The sequence below is a fragment of the Mustela nivalis genome (assembly GCF_964662115.1).
Source record: "Mustela nivalis genome assembly, chromosome: 1".
Classification (NCBI taxonomy): Eukaryota; Metazoa; Chordata; class Mammalia; order Carnivora; family Mustelidae; genus Mustela; species Mustela nivalis.
The window spans coordinates 150,877,283-150,896,061 of record NC_139020.1 but is presented as its reverse complement, the minus strand read 5'-3'; positions in this window follow the sequence as shown (position 1 = coordinate 150,896,061).

The window sequence follows — 18,779 nt, the reverse complement described above, 5'->3', positions numbered from 1 at the left end:
CTAACAAGGAGACAGGATAAGCAGGCAATGTTGGCACAACACAGGCACTCACAAGTTCCCTGCCCCAGTGAGGGGCATTTTGGCTCAGTGTGCTGCAGTGACTGGGTGTCCACACCAAGAGGTCCCTTTACCTCCCACTCTGTGCAGTGCCAGTGGCTGTCCAAAGCTAAACCAGCCCTCTCATAACTTTGGAAGGGTTGGTGCCCAAATGAAGGAAAGCAGATTGTTCAAAGGAGCCCAGTGTCCTAAACAAGGAGGTAAGAGAGGAGTCAACATAAATCTTCAGCAACAGGGCCTGGGGAGAGCTGAGGTCTACTGAGAGTCTGGTTTGGGCCAGGATCTCTATTTCTTGGGTTTAAAAATTCATTTTAGTAGCTGTAGTCAAACATCTTTTCATGAGAGAACAATTTTTTGCTTAGGAAAATACTTTAATAAACTACATTGTCTGGGGAAGTTAATACTCAAGATCCTAAGGGCTTGGTCCATAAGAAGACAAGAAAGTTTAGAAATCATTCAGTTATTCTACCCAGTAAGATAAGCATTTGGAGGCTAGAGCCAGTGGTGAGAGAAGGATTTCGAAAAGTGAAAGAGGGAATAAGACACAAGGCTGAGTCTACGCCACTCCAGGTCTAATGCCAATCCCTGTGGTCTCTTGATCTTTTGGGTTCTTCTCACTGGGATGGTCCTGTCCTGTCCCCAGGCCTGTAACTACAACCCCTCTCAAGACATTTGTCCAGGGTCTAACTCTACCTGAACCCATAGCCTCTTGTGTCCTAAGACTACCATTGCAGCAACTTGAGCCCCATAGTGCCTGGCTAGAGCCCAGTCTGCCCATGACTTCCAAGCAGCATGAGGAGCCCCACCAGCCATGGCTTTGCATGGCCAAGTGGGCTCCCAATTATCCCAGTTCTTTTCTGTCACTCTGGACACCTGATAATGAACAGGGCACCTGCCTCTTGCCATTAACATTGCACTAAGCTGGAGCATCTATAAAGGCCTATGTTGTCTTCCTGGCAACAGCACCTCGAGAAATGACCCATGTCCAAGGCCTCCTGCAGATAAGCAGCCTGTGCCTGTCTTCCTACTAACTCTCCACTACTGATATTTTATTCTACCTTTGCTTTTAAGTGAGGTGTTTTTAAAATGCTGCTAACCCCAAAAGACTCAAAAGTTCTCGAGAGCGTGAACTGAATTGTTTTCATCTCTGCCCTGCCACAGCCCTCATGCCATCAGCCAGCGGCATTGCTCCCAGGGCAAGTCAGGGTCTCTGCCCCATTCCGAGTAAGTGGAGTCATGGATCAAACTGACATCTTCTTAAATTATAATTCCATCTGGTGTTGAGAACGTGGGGAAACGGGCATGATCATACACAACTGGTGTCAAGTACATTAATTTGCCCTCTCTAGAGGTATTTGGCAATAATTATCAAGGGCCCTAGTGTGTATGCCCTTTGATCTCATCATTCCACTTTGAGAAATATACCTATAGGAAATCACAAAGTTTCATGTGTAAGGAAATTCTCAAAAGGAAATATTTATGATAGTGAAACCTGGAAATAGCTTACAAGTCCAATAACAGATAAATAAGCTTTATTATATACAGATGATGAAATATTTTGTAGACATTAAAAACGAATGTTTGAAGAATAAGAAAATGTTTATTTTATATAAAACTCTAATTTTATCCCTCTCAAATGACACAAATTTATAAATATACCAAAATGTGAAATTTTATTCATTTTTTATTGTTGAATAATTAGAAAAAATAAACATAATCAATTTTTTTATCAAAAATTAAGCCTTTGAGTCAAGGTCATCAAAAGGAAGATATAATATTTATTTCATGGCCAATTACTGAGAAGCTCCTACACAGCCAGGCACTGTACTAGAAACTAGAAACTCTAAGATTAATAGAACTCCTCCAGCTTTATTGAGATATAACTGAAAAATAAAATGTGTATATATTTTAAGTATACAATGTGATGATTTGATATACACAAATGCTGTGAAATGATCTCCACAATGAAACTAATTAATATATCGATCATCTCACATAGCTAACCATGTGTGTGTTGACAACACTTAAAATTTACTCCTTTAGCAAATTTCAAGTATATGATACAGTGTTACTATGGTCACTATGCCTTCCATCAGATTCCCTAACTTATTCACCTTATAACAGGAAGTTTGCAACCTTTGGCCAACATCTCACCATCCCCCCCCCCCCCGCCCCGCCGCTCACCTGCAAACCCCCAGTAATCACCACCCTACTCTCTGCTTCTGTGAGTTAAATTTTTTTAGATTCCACGTAGAAGTGATACCATACATACAGTATTTGTCTTTGTCTAGCATATTTCACTTAGCATAATGCCCTCAAGTTTCATCCATATTGTCACGAATGACAGAATTTCCTTCTTTTTTAGTTTTTCCATTGTGAAGAATATCTTTTTATTCACTCATCCTTTGATGGACACAGGTTGTTCTCTATCTTGATTAGTGTGAAATGCTGCAATGAACATAGGAGTATAGATATCTCTTTGAGATAATGACTTTTTTCCTTGAGATATACACCCAGAAGTAGAATTGCTGGATCATATGATAGTTCTATTTTTAGTACTGTTTTTCATATTGGGTGCACCAATTTACATTCCCACAAGCAGTGAGTGCACCAGGGTTCTTTTCTCCACATCCTCATCAACACTTGTCTTTTCAATGGTAGCCATCCCAACAGGTTTTCTAAAGTGATATCTCACTGTGGTTTTTATTTACATTTCCGTGATGATGAGTTACTATTGAGTTGCATGAGTTACATTTCACCTGTTAACCCTTTATCAGATATATGGTTTGCAAATATTTTCTCCCATTCTGCAGGTTGCCTTTTTCATTTCACTAATTATTTCTTTTGCTGTGCAGATCTTTAGTTTGATGTGCAGATTTTTAGTTTGACTTATTTATTTTTGCTTAGTACAACCCACTTTCCACTTGATAGAATTCACTCAATGCACAAGAGATTGATTTGTCATCGACAATGACCATAAAATGTTGTTAGCATGGTGGAAACACAAATGAGGGAATTCTGACTTTGTTGGAGGAAGTATTAGAAAAACTTCATGGAAGAGGTGATATTCCTCCAAGTATCTTCATTCATTCCTTCATTTATTTTATCAACAACTGTGTTTCAAACACCAACAGTGTCCCAGGAACTGTGCTGGATGTTGAAATATGATGATGAACAAGCTCATGGCTCCTCCCCTCAAGGATATCATTATCCAGTATAGGACTGAATGCCTTCAAGGGTGAAGGGGCATTAGCCTCCTTGCAAGTCTCTGGCTGGTGACCACAGGTACCCTAGTTCTTCCCATCATTCCAGCTTGAGTATCCAGCTCTGTTCCCTCAGGTTGCATCTAAAACCCCTGGTCCCTAGCTCCGAACATCCCTTGGTGTCTACTCTAGAGATGCTAGCTAGGCATGGCCTCCTGATATCCTCATTCTACCTTCTGTGAGATGCTAGCTAGGCATGGCCTCCTGATATCCTCATTCTACCTTCCCACAGTCCTGCTGAGTGACGTGGGCTACAAAACCTCACCCGCTGGTTATATCTGATGGATAGGAAAGGACCCTGGATACAAGCCGAGCCAATCAGGTTCTCCCGGGAGTGTGGAACGGAGCATACAGGCCTGTGAGCAGTCTCCACGGAGTTCTCCTGGACAACGTTATCCTGCAGGGTCTGAAATGGCCTTTTTTTGGCCTGAGGCACAAAGTGTTAGAGGAATCAAGCCCACAGAAAGAGAGAAATAGTGCCCAGAGAGCAGGGCACCTTGTAGGGGAATTATGCAGTGAGCTGCTATGTTGCCATCTCCTGCATTTAGATTCTGGAAAATATCTCCCCTGTTATCCTCTGTTTCACAAATCTTGTTTGAATGGCTTTCTCATTCCTGCAAAAGATACTCTGATTAAAACAATCTCCAAAAGAAGGTTTCCTGAAACCCTTAGAGGATCGCACAAATTTACTGAGACCCTCTGGTTATATCAAGACTGGGTCATGCTCTGAACCTTGCATAAGGCACATGCTCAATAAATAATTGTTGTCTGAATGAATGTAGAAATGAAAAGCTGCCCCAAAGGGTCTTCACTGGCTGCCTGAGAGTCCTCATTTACCTGTCTGACATCCACAGCACTACAAGGAAAGTGGTCACACGGGCTCATGCACAGCTTGGATTCTTGCCTCAAACTTATTCCAGTAATCATTGCACACCTGTTTTCTTTGGCAGTCAGGGTTGCACTGAGCCATGCCAGTGGATATTAGAGTTCTTCTCTGCTCCCAGTCTCTAGTGAATGATGGCTTTTGTGACAAGGAAAATGCTCAGTGTTCTCTTGAGTCCCATCACCAGTCAGAACTGTAAGAATTGAAGCAGCCCACAAGTGAAGATTTAGTTCCTGGTTAACGGGAACAGGCTTCACAAGTAGTTTTGGAAATGAGGTCAAACCCATTTGTTTCCAGATGGTCCCAGATTACAAAAAAATTCAAAGGGTAATGGAAAATTTTCAGGCATCATATGGTCATTCATCATATCTAACCAGCACTTTGATTCCTGAAATGTTGGATATATCTGTCATGGAAGCTAGCTGTCCCTTGTAAGTGGACTTTTTTTTCAAAGTAAAGAAACACCTTTCAATTCAAGGATTCATAAGGCACATCTTAATCACTCCTTCCCTGTTACTGTCAAAATTCAAATATATAGATAGATAGATAGATAGATAGATAGATAGATAGATACACACACACACTTATGTATGTATATATATACACACACACATACAAAATTTATATATATCTTACAGATATATTAGATAACATATAAATATACCTTAGCATTATTTTTCTTCTTTGTATTTTTTATTTAACAATATTTATTAAGCTCCTACTATTTGTCAAGTTCTGTTTTGGACACAAAGATAGAGGAGTGAGCAAAACAAACTCTCCTGCTTTCACAGAACACATATTCTAGTTGGCACCTAGAGGAAGAAAGACAATAAACAAACAAAAAAGAAATATATACGATGAGGGAGAAAAATATTTCAGAATTATGTAGATACATAATTCCCCAAGTAAGAGGGAATTGCTCGAGGAAGAACTCACTGAAATGATGACATGTGGAGGAGATCTGAAGGCAGTGTGGAAGTCAACCTTACATACATCCAGGGAAAGAACATTCTGGGAAGAGGGAACAGCATGTGCAAAGGCACCAAGGCAAGAGATGCTTGGAGTAGAGTGTTGTAGTGTACTTGTTTCAGGAAAGGAAGGAATGGAGTCAGTAAAGAGAAGAGGCTAGTTCATGAAGTCATAGATGTGTATGCAAATACTTTCTACTAGACTGTAAATTCTAAAAAGCAAAGACAATGTCTTATTCATCTTTTTTCCTTCCCTAGCTCTTCCTATAGCTCCTGGCATGTAAGAGTATTTTAATAAATGTTAGTTGTGGTTATAAATGAATGCATAGTTTACTTATGCTTTATGTCATGTCTAGTACATTCCTCTAATTATTACGAAATAAAGAAATTAAATTTAGCTTTCATTTCCTTTAATACTGAACTAGGTTTAATTCCTGAGGCAAGAGATATAACTCTAGATGATATAACATCTAGATGATGAGTGGCTGTCTGGATGGATGGATAGAGCAACAGACTTAGATATATAGATGTCAGATCTAAGCAAAACCCTAGCACCTGGCCATGATACAGCTGTACACACGACCATGATCCAGTGAGCTTCTCAGTTTATCCTTGACCTGTCTATTTGCAATTTTTATCCATCAAATGATGCAGCATGCGGAGTGGGAGTCACCAGCTATAAGTGTGTGAGATTATAGTTTGCTAAAAGCACTGCTGTCTCAAGCTCAAGAATGTTGCACTATTGGGGCGCCTGGGTGGCTCAGTGGATTAAGCCTCTGCCTTCAGCTTGGGTCATGATCTCAAGGTCCTGGGATCGAGCCTCACATTGGGCTCTCTGTTTGGCAGGGAGCCTGCTTTCCCCTCAATCTCTGCCTGCCTCTCTGCCTACTTGTGATCTCTGTCTGTCAAATAAATAAATAAAATCTTAAAAAAAAAAAAAAAAAAAAGAATGTTGCACTATTGTCACTTGAATATAAGCACAGTTCTGGGCATCTTTATCTCACTGGCCTTGAAAAGTTATTGCTCTGATTCAGTAATTCTGACTTATCTCCTGATTGTTTCTCAGGTCTTCTTCTTTTTTTTTTTTTTTTTTATGTCCCTGGATGATTTGTAGGAATTTCCAGCATAACACTAGCAGGTAGGGCTCAGCTGACTTAATTCTGCACAGACCCCCATAAATGCACCACAGGCCATTGGGACCCACCAGGTTCCCGGCCAAGGTTTCTTTCCTCATTTCTTTGGTCTTGACATTGGCCAAGCCTAAGGCCCTTTTTAACTACTATGAGTAAATGAATGAGCAAGCTGAGGTCCAGCCAGATCTTACAAGAAGAAAATAGAGACCGTTAGCTAGAAATTGTTAAGTTGAAGTTGAAAAAGTTTTGTTAGTTTTTAAATTTTTATTTCAGGATTTTAAGAAGAAAACAACTAGCTCTTTGTACATAAATAAAGTCATTTCCTTCTATGAAACTGGTGAACACATTTCCCATGTAGTTATTACAACAGATCTAAGGACATTCATTGACATGTTGCACTAGACTGTGAGTTCTTTTTTTATTATTATATTACATTAGTCACCATAGAGTACTTCATTAGTTTTTGATGTAGTGTTCCATGATTCATTGTTTGCATGTAATACCCAATGCTACACTGTGAGTTCTAATAAAGGTGTCAGAAATAAATAAAGTACATTCTCTTTTAAAAACACTCTGTCTCGGGGCACCTGGATGGCTCAGTGGGTTAAAGCCTCTGCTTTCAGCTCAGGTCATGATCCCAGGGTCCTGGGATCGAGCCCCACATTGGGCTCTCTGCTAGGCAGGGAGCCTGCTTCCCTTCCTTTCTCTGCCTCTCTCTGCCTACTTGTGATCTCTCTCTCTGTCAAATAAATAAATAAAATCTTTAAAAAAAAAAAAACAACACTCTGTCTAACACAGGATAGAATTCTAATCTGTATCCTTCCCCAAGTATCCATTCACACCATGCTGTGTATCATGGAAGCTCCCTACAAACTACATCTGGTGTCCAAATACAAGACATTCTCAAGAAACTTCTCTGGACTTTGAGTGATAGGGAAAATGTGTCTTCTGAATTACTGGTCTACTTCTTTTTATGGGACAATAAAAACTATACAAACTAGATGAACTGGGTTTTGTTCAGTTTTGTTTTGTTTTGTTTTGCCTGTTTGTCTTTTGTTGGTTCACCTTGTCTGGAAGAAATTCAAAGCCTGAGCATTAAACTCTATTTCATTACCCTTCATCCCAGTTTTGTGGTATAATTACCCAGTCTCTGCTGACACGACATGATTTCTGATTTTCATTAAGCTTTATTTCAGCTTTCCCATTGTTACAAGCTTACACTCCTGTTCAGGGAAATTTAAGGATGGCTCCATGAGAAACAGAAAAAAAAATTATGGTTAGTAAGCAGAGTGATGTGATGTACTGCTCTAAAATGTGCGGTTCTAGTCATGTAGACCTGAATTCAAATATCAGCTTCAACAATTACTCAAAGTGTGAACCTGATTGAGCAAATTGCTTAAATTTTCTGAACTTCAGCCTCTTTTTCTGATAAATAGGATGATGATAATAAAATACCCTAAGTATTAAATAAGACTACACACAGAAAATGTTTAGAATCCGATCTAGCAATTTGTAAATGCCCAAAAAATTATATCCCCACAGGAACAAATAAAAGCAATTGAGAAGCAACTCTGAGTCACACAAGGTATGAAAGTGTTTCTTGAATATAGGAGAATAGCTAAAAGTTCCCACTTTATGACAGGTTTGGTTTAAATCCCAGCTCCATAATCTATTCTGTCACCCCAGGCAAGTTCCCTACCTTGTTATGCCTCAGTTTCCTAACATTAAATGGAAGTGAGAACAGTGTCTTCCTCACTTTAAGGTGGTAACACAGCATAGGTGCTTTAAAAGGAGTCTGGTATACAGTAACCACTCGATAAATGCTACTACCACTTCTACAACTGTAATAATTAATAATAATAAAGAGTAGTAGTGGTCGTAGCAGCCACAACTGACTCCTAGATTCAAATTAAAATTTCAGAAACATCTACTCCACTTTTGCCCCAAGAAAAACCTGAAACAATAGACACAGAATACTGACTTGGTCTGGGAACACAGAGATACTTTTCCTAGGCTTGTTTTCACTTACACATTTTTTATAATAACAGAAGAGACAAATATTTTTATAGAAATCCATGAGCAACATGAGCCCAGAAAGGTACACATTGCAACTTCTCCATGACAGAAAGGAATTGTTGTGGAAGATGCCTCTCTCTCACATTTATCTCTTCTAGAATCAAGAACCAATGAATTGAAATGGCACCAAACCTCATCATTACTGAGTCCTTGTATTTTTTTTTTCATTTTACTCTTTGCACTGTTTTCATTTTTACCAACCATCTCTTTTGATCCTCTGGGTGAGCCAAAAATGAGAGCAGGACATGTGCAGCTATTGTCCAGAATAAAGCAAGTAATCAAGTGAATTGACTACCATGGTGCCACCCAACTGGGAAGCGACTGGCACGGCTTCAAAGCCAACAACCTCCCTTCCTCAAATTATGCACCTTGCCCTAAACCAGACCTCCATGCCAGAGCATTTTCATCTGCAAGAAATTCCACAGCAAGCACCAATATGTCTATAGAGAAGACTCCAGATGCTTCAGCTTTCAGCTTTCCTCCAGGAAGGTGCCTCCCTCTGCACCTTCCAGAAAAGGGAAACTTTGGGAGAACAGGGTGCCTCTTTCCTTTCGTCCTACATGTGTCTTGTTTCCGCACACAGCCTTGTTGTCCCCAAGCTGTCAACTCAGCAACTACCAGCAGCAGTAAAGGAAGTGCATCTTCATCCCTGGTGCTTAAAATGGAAAAAGGAAGCCCATACTCGCACAATTAGGGGCAATTGAATCTAGGGATGCTAAAAAACCCTTTAGAACAAGTTGCCAAATCATTCAACTTCGTTGAAATCTTTTTTCTGTTATTTAAAATCTTCTGAACTATAAGAGAAGTGTAATTAAAACCACGATTTTCTCTAATATAATGAACAGCTTCTGCTGTCTAAGAAAAAAGGAGAGCCTCAAAAAGATACCTGTAGCTATTCTAGCCCTTGGGAGGAGGGAAAGGCCTCTGGTGCCATCCAGATTGCTTGGAAACTGACCATGCACATGGGCTGTGCTCTGGGCTGGTTATTAAGCTACTGTCTCTCAGCACCACCCACCCTTCTGTTTCCTAGTTTATAATTCCGAGGCTGGACTCCACAGATAAAATTCTCCTTTGCCATCTGGCTTCCTGTTAGGATCTGCCAATAAAGGGTGTGAAAGGGAGACTCAAGGCTGGAGGAAGAAGGGATTTGCTCCCTGCTGCTTGTTTCCTGCTCTGCCAGTCACCTGAACAATGGCCCTCCACCCCAGCAGCAGCTGGGGTTCCTGATCCTTTTTTCCATACTCCCTCATGTCTAATCTAAGCTTCTAGGTTTTTATAACCCCAACCTCTTCTTTTTGCTCCCCCTGCCCATGGGTGGTAGATTTTACCTGCAGTTACTATATCTTTCTTAAGTTACAGTTCTCCAAATGCCTGTTTAGCCATTCAATTCCCTAAGTTAAATTATCTCTTTAAAATAACTGGTATGGGTGGTTCCTCTTCTCCCGATGAGTTATTGCATTCTGCCATGCAATTATAGATCAAATAGGTGAAATCTAGTAGCTTCCATGATACATGATTTCACTGAGGGCATGAATAAAGGACTCAGCAAATAACTTTGGCCTGAACAAAGATGGTTTCACTTACTGAAGGATTTCTCAGAGCTTTCAATCTCCTAATATGTTGGTGAATCCCAAAGACAGAGTTACAAATTTCAGCCAGCCCCCTAGATCACATTTGCTCCATCTTTTCATCTGTCTACTCTCTATACATCTAATAAGACATTTACATTCCCTCAAACATCTTCCTCCCTCCCACTGTCACCACCCTAGTCCCAACCCTCATTACCTTCATCTGCCAGTCACCAGCCTGACCACCTTGCCTTTCTCCTCACCCTACAGCCCCACCCTCAGTCAGCCCTCCAGAACAAAGGTCAGAAAATTACAGCCTATAGACCAAGCCAACCAGCTGCCTATTTCTTCATAGCTAACCAACTAAGGATACTTTTTAATATTTTTATGCAGTTACATTTAAATAGTTATATAAGTACCTATATAATAGCTTCTATGTTTCCTCTTGGCCTTTAAAGCCTCAAATATCTACTCTCTGGCCCTTTAAGAAGAAGTTTGCTAACCCCTGCATCACCCTTCTGTCTGATGCATTTATCCTAAATCACTTAAGTTCTTTGTCATGGCTTCTCACAAGTTGCTTTCCCTTGTTCAGCATGAATGTTTAGAAAACTATGTACAAGGAAAATAATTTCATGGAACACTTACTCAAGTAGGGAAGTGAGGTCCTTCTTTTAGGTTTTGGAAAAGAAGAAAATTGCTGTCACCTACTGACTTCGGAGCAGAATCAGGGAACAATGTAACTGTACAAAGTCCCCTTCTGGATACAATGAACTAAACAGAGGTCAAACAGAAAGAATGACTACTTTTGTCAAAGTAGAATCACCAGGCAGAAAGAGTTAGATACAGACGGGGATGTGCTCACCAAAGTTTAACAGCTGGCTTTCCAGGAAGCATGGTATCAGAGGAAAGAAACCCTGCCCTATAGTATCTGCTCATTTCTACGGTGAAACCACAGAAACCATGGTGAAACCACCATGCTGGTTTCAAGTTACCAGTGTGACGTTACTGGATGCAGAGCAGGGAAGAGAGACACTATGGACTTTCACTCTAGCATGCCAAGAACAGGACAGGAACCAAAGCAGAAAAAGTAAAGTCCTATTTCTCTGAGCTTCCATACCCTGACCCTTGAGGGGAAGACCAAGCACCCAGACTGGGGATTTGAAGTCAAGTCCACAGCTGATCCTCAGTGCCAGTCTGAAGTTTAAGAACATATGTCATCTGCTCTCTTTGTGATGCCATTTCTTGCTGGGAAGTGGGGAGGTCCACCTTGTCCCTATGCTAAAATCCCTTCATTCCCACCACAGTAAGAAATGCTCTTAAGAAAGAAGTCAAGGGGTGGTGCCTGTGTGGCTCAGTCGGTGAAGTGTCTACCTTTGGCTCAGATCATGATCGCAGGGTCCTGGGATCAAGTCCTGCATCAGGCTCCTTGTTCTGTGGGAAGCCTGCTTCTCCCTCTACTTGGCGCTCCCCCTGCTTGTGCGCTCGCTCTCTCTCTCTCTCTCTAATAAATAAAACTCTTAAAAAGAAAGAAGGAAGGAGGGACGCCTGGGTGGCTCAGTTGGTTAAGCAGCTGCCTTCAGCTCAGGTCATGATCCCAGCATCCTGGGATCAAGTCCCACATCCAGCTCCTTTCTCGGCAGGGAGCCTGCTTCTCCCTCTGCCTCTGCCTGCCATTCTGTCTGCCTGTGTTCACTCTCTCTCCCTCTCTCTCTCTGACAAATAAATAAAATCTTAAAAAAAAAAAAAAAGAAGAAGAAGAAGAAGGCAGGAAAAATCAAGGAAATATAAACTTACCTACCCCATGGGCCAAATGCCTGACATCAGACCCTGTCCTGGAGTCACGTTTCGTAGGAAGCAAAAAGGGAAGAAAACCTGAAGACAGTACTTGCTGGGACAGACATCTGAAAGAGGAAATAAGAAGGAAGGGAACTAACCTCTATCAGATATCTGTTTCTTGCTAGACAGGAGGTTCGGAGGTCCCTAAACTTGGAGGAAATAAAATTTCACTTTTTTTTTTCCCACTCTTCCTTAACTAAGATCTCCCATTTTCTTCATTTCCAAAGGTAGGCTGCAAACCCACAATATGGCTTGGTCAACAACAAAAATCGCAGATATTTTCATGTAGTAGTTTGGTAGATAAATTAAAATATTGTTCAAGTGTTTCACTACTTCAGAATTCTAGTAGTTACAGGCCCTCGGCTTGATCTTTTAATTTTTAACATATTAGCAAAGAAATACATATTGTTTTCTAACATTTAACTTCAATATAATTGGCGTCCTTTGTCATTCTGTAGTTTGTTTTATGAATCTAAAGTAATTGTTCCAGGAAATCCATTAGGCTTCATGAGAGTGCCAAAAGCATACACAGACAACAAAAGGTCAAGAACTTCTGCCAAAGCATTTTAAATATGCTATTCCCTTTAATCCCCAAAATGATGTGGATAGGCTTTCCTGTTGCCCTTTCACTGATGGGAACATGGAGCATTAGAGATGTTAAATGATGATCCCAAGCTTATTCTTCCGTTAGCTGGCAGACCCAGCTACTAAACCCCACAAAGACAAAGGTGGGAAAAAAATAAAAATAAAAAAAATAAAAATAAAAAGTATGTTGTGTATATAGTCTCTGTTTTTTAACAGTTGGGTAAGTTCGTTTAAAAAAAAAAAAAGCGGGGTGCCTGGGTGGCTCAGTGGGTTAAGCCGCTGCCTTCGGCTCAGGTCATGATCTCAGGGTCCTGGGATCGAGTCCCACATCAGGCTCTCTGTTCAGCAGGGAGCCTGCTTCCCTCTCTCTCTCTCTCTCTGCCTGCCTCTCCATCTACTTCTGATCTCTCTCTATCAAATAAATAAATAAAATCTTTAAAAAAAAAAAAAAAGCAATAAGGAAAAGACAAACATCCCAAGAAAATGATTTATAATTAAAAGTGATACATCGCTTTGCTTTACCTATTTATCCAACAATGGACATTTAGGTTGTTTCCATGTCTTGACTATTATAAATAATGGGACAATGAACATAGGGATGCACCCATCTCTTCAAGATAGTGATTTCCTTTCCTTCAGAAATATACCCAGAAGTAGGATTGCTGGATCATACAGCAGCTCTGTTTTAATTTTTTGAGGAATATCCATGTTTTTTTCCATATAGACTAAACTAAGTTAAATTCTGAAGTCAGATTATTCTGAATTCTTTGCCAGGCCAGTTCACAGATCTCCCATTTCTTTAGGTTCTGTCTTTGGATCTTTATTAGTTTCCTTTGTTTGTGTCATATTACCCAGTTCTCTGTGATTCTTGATTCCTTGCATTGGTATCTGTTCATTTGAGTGAGTAGTCTCCTCTTCCAGACTTCAGAGGTTCACTTTGGCAGGGACAGTCCTTCACCATCAGCTCAGTCTGAAGTCCTGAATAGGTCAACTGGTAGTATATGTGGGTAAGCTGGGCTTGCTGCCAGGGTTTCTAGGTGGGTGAAGTCACTACCTGTGCTCCGCGAGGTTAGCTGGGGGTGCCGCTGACCGGGCTCCCCAGTCAGATGAGACCACCAGCAGGACTCTGCAATTACCTCTGGTCAGGCAAGGTCACAGGCTGTGTTCTCTAGTAGAGTGGTACCACTGGGCTGGACTATGTGATTGGGCAAGCCTATGAGTTGAGTTCTTCATCATTCCTGGCTGGATGTGGTCTTAGGCTGTGCTGCCCAACTAGATGGTACTGCTGGCCAGACTCCATGTTCAGACAGAGCTTAAGCAGGGCTTCATGGTTAGACAGGGCCTCTGGCTGTGTTCTGCAATCAGGTGAAACTACAGACTGTACCCCAAAGTTGGCTGGGGCCACAGGCGGAGCTTTGTGATCAGAGAGACCATATCTGTGTTCAGCTATTGGGCAAGGCTGTTGTCCAGGCTCCCTGGTCAAGAGGTGCCTCTAGCTATAGACTGTAGTTAGATGGGACTTAGAGACTTTGCTACATAATTGAGCATCCATTCAGGTAAGGCTAAGCTGTGTTCGGCAATCAGGCAAGGCCATATACTAGGCTCTGTTACAAGCCAGGGCTGTAGGCTGGGTTCCATGGCCAGGCAATATCATAGCCTACGCTCACATGTGTGGTTAGAGACTATGGTCAACAGTTGGCAAGGGTGCTGTCTTGGGTCCCCACCCAAGTGGGATTATAAGATGGGCCCTGTGGCTGTCCCAGTTCCCTGACCAACATTCCTTGTCAGTTGGGACTAAAGTCTATACCCAGTAGTTGGGTTACAAACCTGGTTCCTGCACATGTTGGGCTCTAGAACAGATTCCTTAGATAGCAGGGCTCATTAAAGTGGGGACCCAAGTCAGGCTTAACTGCCAAATGAGTTCCCTGAATGCACTGGGCTACCAGTTCAGCTCTGCAGATGGGCAGAGCCACTGGATAGGCCACTGCCATGGCCAGCAGGAATGCAGTCTGCCAAGATCTGGACATTGGCTGCTGTAAGCCCCAGGCTTCTTCTCCACCTTAACTGATCCCCAGTGGTTTCCCTTGTGACCCTGCAGATTCTCCCAATGATCCCCACAAGGCAAGACCTAAGTGGGTCTCCCCAGGAGCATCCCACAATGCTAGGGTTGCTGGATGTCCACTTGGGCTCTCTTTTTCCCGAAAACTATGAGCCTAAAGAGGCCTTCTCGGTGCATTGTGCCATCCCGAGGGATGGGCAATGAAGTCAGAGTGGGGATGTTCCTCTTACCCTCTGAATGCAGTCCTTCTCAATCTCTGTGATCCAGGGGGTTCTGGGATTTTCACAATGATGTCTCACCTACAAATTATTGCTATTTAGGTTTCTCATAAAAGGGATGAAAGTCAGGAATGATCTGTGTCATTCTGATGGTGTCACTCTTCTACAGTAACTAAAATTCTTACACCATGATACTGCAGATCATGCTTTCCTGATTTGTAACTGTGCCTGGAGGTAAGGCTATTCAGGCAGTCCAAGAATTTATCCAACAAAAGAATAATTGGCCACTTTAGCTCATCAATATTCTATAACTTACCTTTGTTAGATGTTTATTTTCCTCATCATCCTTAAAAGAAAATCAAGAGATTGTGTCCCAGTTTATTCTTCTGTGGTTTGATAAATTTTTCCAAGGAGTTAGATTCAAACATATTTTCTACTTAACATGTTATGATATACAATACACACATAGACACATGTATACACATACATACAATCATGTGGAAGCACTTTATGAGGCCTCATTTTAATCACTCAAGACTATAAAGCATTATGTTAGAGATAGGAGATATCCACATTGGAATCTTGGTGGTGAGACATTCATTGAATAAAAATGAACTTTGGCTTTACTAAATTAAAAAACTGCTTTATAAAGAACCATAGTTAGGATTCATTTAACCATGAACACTAACTAATCATCACTTACATTAGGGTTTCAAAATGATCAGAATTTTGGTAAGGAAAAGCCTACAGGAAGAGGCCATGCCTAGAGGTTTTTTATTTTTGTTTTCTTAGGATTTTTTTTAATGGATGTTTAAAATACATGTTATGGAAGTGGTGTGGTTACTGATGATGACAAGATACAGAGTTTTCCATGGGTGTGGTGGCTAGAAAGGAATGTGATGACTGTAGGCTACAGTGGAGAAAATGACCATACAAATGTAAGGTATTGCTATCATAGTTTGGGGAAAAGTTACTTCTTGGTCACTGCATCGGCCAGGATTCAACCAGAGAAACTGAACGAGTAGAAAAAGAGATTTAATGCAAGGAATTGGCTCATGAAGTTGTAAGGAAAAGCCAGGAATGTCTCAAATCCACAGATGGGGCCATGGGAGAGGGAGGCTGCACCGTCAGGCATGAGCTGAAGCAGTCTACAGGCAGAATTTCTTCTTCTGGGGAGACTCAGTTCTACTCTTAATGGCCATTCAACTGGTAAATCCAGGCCCCTGCAGGTTACCTAGAGTAAGCTCCCTTATTTAAAGGCAACGGATTGTGGACATTACTTACATCTATAAAATACCTTCATAGCAACCCCTAGATTTGATTGAATAGATGGGGACAGTAGCCTAGACCAGATGGCACATTAAACTGACCATCACAGTCACATACAATTTTGTGATCAGGAGCCAGTCACTTGGCTTCTTTAAATCTGGCTTTCAACATCTCTGAAATGGGATTGCTGTCTCACAGGGCAGTCGTGAGGATCTGAGGGAAGTGTTTAAACAAACATTAAAAAACATAAAAAAGTTGTCAGCACAAGGAAATGAATTTAAGCTGGCTAACCCTGGCACCATTTCTTAGTTAATAGGAACAAAATTGCTCCCTGCCCATCTATCTCATTAATAGCATATATAAATTTGTTAACACCTCTGAGACTCAGTGTGTTGGAATTAGCATGATTCACACTGGGTTCTTTACAAATAATCCTTCCTTAAACATTGTTTCAAAATGTTTCACTACCTCCAATCTGGCATCCAAGTGGACGCCTTCCTGGGATCTTGGGCAAGGCTCATTTCTCCAGCTTTGTCCTTGGGAATCTGAGCAGAACAATTGTGATGAGTCTCAGGATTTCCTGAACCAATTCAGCTTCTTAATAGTGAAATTTAAATCAAACTCACCTTGGGTAGATGGCTGAGCCCTCTCCGTCATGAAGGAGAAAAATCCCCAGCACATATCATAAACTTCACATAAACCAAGCAATTTTAAAGATTCAGATCATAGGTGAATAATCTCCAAAATAAAGATTTCTTCTTCTGTACATGTAACAATGGTGCTTTGGAATTTTTTCAAAACTGTGTCTTAAAAGGATATTCTCTGGGCCAAGAAAAATAATTGCAAATTCACCACAGCAAATTGAGAGAAATTCAGGGATTTAGTCTGAGAAAGTACTTTTGCCATTTGCTGAGGATGGCATTTGGGAGGATATTGGGTTCTGCTGTGGTTACAGGCAGGCATTAATAGCCACTTAGAAGCAGAACCAAAATAATGCTACAGCTGATGGTAGAGACAGGCTTTGTGAATTCTCAAGAATGCCAGTCTCCCCAAATAGAACTTCATTAACCTGCCCAACTTCTACTGGGTCAGATCACATCACATATTTTCTACTCACCAATTCCCAGTCAGCCAACCAACTGAATATCATGAAATGTTTAAATATCTCCCTTCCCTGTGTCATATAATTTAACTCCATCTTTTCCTCTTTCTTACTTCCTTATATACCTCACCCCCAGTCAAAGAGCAATCGCTCTTAATTATTTAATGCACTACAGTCTTTGAATGCCTATTATGTCCCAAACACTTTTTTTTTAAGATTGTATTTATTTATTTGACAGAGAGACAGAGAGAGAACACAAGCAGGGAGAGCAATGGAGGGAGAAGCAGTCTCCCGGCTGAGCATGGAGCCTGATGTGGGGCTCAATTCCAGGACCCTGGGATCATGACCCGAGCTGAAGGCAGCTACTGAACAGACTGAGCCATCCAGGTGCCCCCAGGTATGTTTATAATAGGCTGCAATTACAGTAAAATATAAAATAGGATTCTCACAATTTAAAAGACTAGTGTAGGAGTTAATTAAACAAATCATTATAGTAAAATATGAGATGTGAAATAAAAAAGATAAGTGCAAATGCTGTAGGAGCCCAGAGGGAGAAAGACCAAATATAGCTGAGTAGGGTGTGGGAAAGCTTCATGGAGAAGATGATGCTCAAATTGCTTCCTGAAGATGAGGAGTCACCTTCCACAGATAATTGATACTCAGTGAGAATTTACTACACATCCTAAACTAGGGAAGTGCTTCATGCATGTTGGGAAGGAACCATAGTTACCTTCACTTAGAGATTTAGAGAGAGATGCATAACTTGTTTTTAGGTCACATCTAGTAATGGGGTGACACCAAGATAGTCACTAGAGTCCACTAAAGACTTCAGGGACTAGGAGCATTGTCCAGGCCAAACAGCAACAAAGAAGCACAGCACAAAAGATCATGGTCAACTGGGGAACAGTCCTGAACATCTTCGGAGTCCCGTGTTCTTCAAAGCAAGTAGTAAAAAATCAGCAAACCTTTCTGCTCTTTCAGAACCAGGCAGCCTTTTTGTAATTCAACTGGGCTAATATGTTCCATTCCTATGGTTTTTCTCAGACCTTCCTATAGCCTGCTCATCCCAGAATAGACATATCCATATCATTTCATGCAAGTCATCCTACAGAACCCAATTCTTAAGAAGAGAGACAGTGTTTTATGGATATTTCATGTCCTCCAAGCACCAAGCCCACGGATAGAAACACACAGATGGAAAAAGTGTCTGGAACATGCTACTTAGTTGATGAACTTTTTGGTCAATACTTTGCTGTTGGAATTCAACACCATAACTGACTTCCAAGGAAATAACTACTTGAAAAAATTATCTAGCCAACTCAAAAGATAATCAAACATTCAATGTCTGGGATTAGGCTGTAGAAGAACTAGGTTTTGATTTTAGACAATTTGCTCTTTTCCAAAATGTGTCCTAATGGCAAAACAGAAATCCTACCTCTCTAGTTAGTTGTATTTAAATCCAACCACTAATTAAGTTGATTTTCATTATTCCTTCCTCCATTTTTTTTATTGATTCCTAGCACTAAGGAGTCATGATTTAAGGATGAGGATAGACCATTAAGCTGATACAAAGTTACAAAGGTTAAAGAACATTTTGAAACTATAGTAAAAACAAATCTCATTGGAGAACTGGGAGGTAGAGGAGGTGAGTGGAGAATAGTATGTGAAGAATCTGCTGGGAAGCTCAGAACATGACCAGTGTAAATATAGTTAAAATATGTTTTCTACAGTACTTAACCTTGGACCTCAGAAATATTAGATA